The sequence below is a fragment of the Apium graveolens genome, chromosome 11 (assembly GCF_009905375.1).
Source record: "Apium graveolens cultivar Ventura chromosome 11, ASM990537v1, whole genome shotgun sequence".
In the NCBI taxonomy this organism is placed as follows: Eukaryota; Viridiplantae; Streptophyta; class Magnoliopsida; order Apiales; family Apiaceae; genus Apium; species Apium graveolens.
In genome coordinates, this window is record NC_133657.1 from 157,830,479 (window position 1) to 157,834,829 (window position 4,351).

A 4,351-nucleotide genomic window follows, 5' to 3' on the forward strand; every position below is an offset into this window, starting at 1 on the left:
GTGCTCTGCATGATATGTCTTACCTTAGCATCCTTCATGATAGATGAGATATCTTCAGGAGAGTAGTCCTTCTTGTCTTATTCTATCATCTTCTCTAGTTCTCCTGCCAGCAAAATAGCTACCTTCATTATTCTGTGAGTACCATCATAGATCCTGCTTAGGTATTCAGAATCCGTGGCTTCTAAGCACATGGCCATCCAGAATTTACATATTGGATATTCATATATCTTTAGGATACGCACCTTGCTTGCTTCATACCTACTCATGTTTCTGCTTATCTGTGTTGTGGCCGGGGTGGTGGTTTCGGATTCTGTGACTCTTCTTCTTTGTCTCCCATTGTAGATTGATTTTTAGATCCTATATTGCTTTTACGTTAACAGCAAAATCTGATACCAATTGTTAGGACCTTAATCAACTGTAAAGGGGGGGGGGTTAATACAGTTAATACAATTTATTTGACAAAGCTTCAACAGAATCAACAGTTTTTATATTAACTGATTAAAATTTATTATAAACATACTCTCTCGAAAGGATGAACAATTATCCTTGAGGGCTGCTAGGTTATGCGAAAGATATAACAATGTCGCAATGCATATATTATGAACCTAATATGTGCTTTATATAAAGAACAGTTACATAATGTATAAGGAATAACTGATGTGACAAATACTGATTTCATTATCCGTTGACATCATCATCCGTTGATATCATCATCCATTGACATCATCATCATTCGCTGATATATAAGTTCTTAAGTGAACTTTGGATAGTTTCTGTTGATGTCATCAATTGCTTCTAACAAGCAATCATAACATGGATATGTATTAGGATTCCTTATTGATTGTGTAACTATGTATTATATAAACACGGATTAGGTTTACATTATATGTCTTACGAATTGTTATATCTTTAAGATAACCTAGCAGCTCTCATGGATAATTGTTCATCCTTTGAGAGAGTACTTTTGTAACAGTTTTTATCTGATTAATATAAAAAAATTCCGATTCTGTTAAGCCTTATTGAATTGTTTGTATAAACTGTATTCACCCCCTTCTACAGTTGTATTACGGACCTAATAATTGGTATCAGAGCTTGATGTTGATATATAAATAGTTTAAGATCTGAAAATCAATCTCTAGTAGCAGACAAAGAACCACAACAGAACCCACCCCTACCCACATCCACAACACAAATCAATAATAATATGAGTAGGTATGAGGCTATCAAGGTTCCAATCCTAAAGATACATGAATATCCAATCTAGAAGGTTAAGATGGCCATGTGCTTGGAATCTACAGATCCTGAAAATCTAAGTAGAATTTATGATGGTCCTCATAGGCCAATGAAGTTGGCAGTAGCAGTTGCTGGATTAGATGAAAAGATGGTTGATAAATCAAAGAAGGACTATACTGCAGAAGATCTATCATCAATCATAAAGGATGCAAAAGTAAGACATATCTTGCATAGCATTCTTGATAGTGTTATGTCCAATAGGGTTATTGGATATAAAACAGCAATGGAAATTTGGGATGCTTTAGAAGTAAAGTATCAAGGTACTACTGCTATCAAGAAAAATAGGAGAACGGTATTTACTCAGGAGTATGAGCACTTTGACTCAAGAGATAATGAGTCCTTAACTGAGATCTATGATATATTTTAAAAGAAGTTGAATGACTTATCTCTTGTCAACAAGGAATATGACACAGAGGACTCAAACTTGAAGTTTCTACTTGCACTCCCTGAAAAATGGGACTTTAGGGTCACATCAATAAGGGATAATTATGAACTTGAAGAAATATCTCTAGATCAGATCTATGGCATGTTGAAGACTTATGAACTAGAGATGGAGTAAAGAATCAAGAGAAAGGGTAAAAGTCTATACCAATTGCACTTAGAGTTGAAGAGAAGCCCAAGGAGAAATCTGGAAGAAAAGGTTAATCCAAAGGAAAAGCTATCATTGTAAAGTCTGATACCGAGTCATCACACTCAAATGATGATTCAAATACTGATAGTGAATCTAATACTAATACTTGATAAGTGGATTTTATATCTACTTGGAACGCTTCATTTCAGGATTAAATTGGTTTTTTGGACTCAAGTATATGGTATGTTTGATGTGTTTTTGTGTTTTTACATTACAGGCATTAGTTGGAGGAAGAAAGAAGCTTTTCAAGGAATTATACTAAAAAGAGATCATATTTGTAAGTCTAGGAAATTCTCAAGTTAAAAATAATCTCATTATCTTCACGTGAGCAGTTGTATCATCAAATTCCGATGAACAGAGCTCAAGTTATGGCCAAAAGAAGAATAGCAGAAAAAATCCAGAAAACCCGCGCGCCCGCGCCCTGTTTCTGCCGAAAACCTGCCAGCCCCCGCCCAAACACGCGCGCCCGCGTGGCCCTTTTTGCCCCAGAATCCTTATTTTCATAGAAATTGAAGATTTAGAGAGTCCAGGTCCATCCGAGGCCTATATAAACCAATAAAAAGTCATTTTTAATAAGAAGGAGCTAAGAGAGAGCATTGAGAAGACCTAGAGAGCACAAGACGACTACAGAGAAGAAGACTTTTGTATTCTTCAATATAGTTGATACTTTGATGCTTGTTTTTGATTTGTCTTTGAACCCCAGTACTCTTATATTGTTTATTATCATGTTTTCATTGGAACCCATGGTGACGATGAGTTTTATTATGAACTAATCATTATCATGGGGTTCTAACGGATTTATTTATGGGGTTCAATAGTTAATTGTTTTATAATATTTAGTGTGTGGTGATTTATGATTTCCTAGTTTGGTTGTGCTTATTCGTCTTTGATGCGTAGCTAACATCTAAGATTGTTTGTTAATCTCTATTGAAGTGACAGTGAATATAGAGGTTTAGAACTTGCCATGCTAGCATAGGTTAATATTTGAATTGACATGCATAATTCGTGGGTAATTTTAACCATCTTATTCACCCTATGTAATCATGATAGATAACTTGTTCTTAAACCATTATGTTTTCAATCTTTATAGACATATAGGGACTAAGCATAATTGGTGTCTATTCAACTTCTATCTTAATTGTGGATGTTTGATAGTAGGGCATACATATAATGAAAGTTAGCGTATGCTAATTTCGTGTTATTTGATTAGTTATCATCACCATCACATGCTAGGGTTAAAACATAAACTTTGAATTAAGTATTTAATGAAGTTAGAATCCCATGTTTATTCTCATATAAGTAATTCAATCTTAATTCTCTTAGTTAATGCTATTTAGTATAATCTATTAGTTAAATCATAACTCAAGTTGTTACTTGTCTTAGCATTGAACGATAACCATATATTGTTGCATAGGTGCATAATCTGAACTTAACTTAAACCAGTCTCTATGGGAACGAACTTGACTTATATCTTATACTACTCGTGATCGCGTACGGTTGCGTGTATTTTTGCGTTTGATTTACAGCGAACAAGTTTTTGGTACCGCTGCCGGGGACTCGATATTAAATTTAGTTTATGTGCTTGTCATCAGTGGTCGTTAAAGTTCACTGACTCGGATTATTTTCTTTAGTCGTGTGTTTCACGTACTCTAGTTTTTATTGTAATGGGAGAACTAGCAGAAGATACCAAAGCTTTGATGGATTATTCTCAACCAAAGATTAATGTCATTCAGTCTAGCATTGTCAGACCAACCATTGTTGCTAATACCTTTGAAACCAAGTCTAGCACGATTCAAATGGTATATAATTATGTCCAATTTGGGGGTTCTCCAATGGAAGATCCAAATATGCACATCAGGGATTTCATAGAGATCTGCGACACCTTCAGGTTCAACGGTATGTCTGAGGATGCGGTGAAACTGATACTATTCACATTCTCTGTGAGGGACAAGGCTAAGAGCTAGTTACACTCTCTACCGGCTGGTTCGATTGCTACTTGGGAAGATCTTGCTCAAAAGTTTCTCACTATATTGTTCTATATGGCAAAAACAGCTGCAATCAGGAATGCTCTTACTCAGTTTGTGCAGCAATCAGGGGAATTGATAGGTGAAGCTTGGGAGTGGTATAAGAAGATGCTTAGGAAGTGTCCTTATCATGGAATGCCTGATTGGATGATCATTAATTGCTTCTATAACGGTTTGGGAGCACAGTTAAGACCCATGCTCGATGCAGCATCAGGTGGAGCCTTATGGGCTAAGAGCTGTAATGAAGCTTATGAGCTAATTGAACTGATGGCTGCTAATGAATATCAGTATCCAACCCAGAGATTTCCACAGGGAAATGTAGCAGGAGTTCTTGAAGTGGATACAGCTACGGCTATCACTGCTCAACTAAAGGCATTGTCTATGAAGGTCGATTCTCTGGCTA

The 4,351-nt window shown here is 35.9% G+C and overlaps 1 non-coding gene across 1 annotated transcript; it reads right to left on the reverse strand.

Moving 5' to 3' along the window:
* Positions 1 to 3,978: 3,978 nt before the first annotated feature.
* On the reverse strand, positions 3,979 to 4,085 carry LOC141698957 (small nucleolar RNA R71). Its single transcript, XR_012565451.1, has one exon. It is a non-coding gene; the product is annotated as a small nucleolar RNA R71 (small nucleolar RNA).
* Between the last annotated feature and the right edge of the window lie 266 nt (positions 4,086 to 4,351).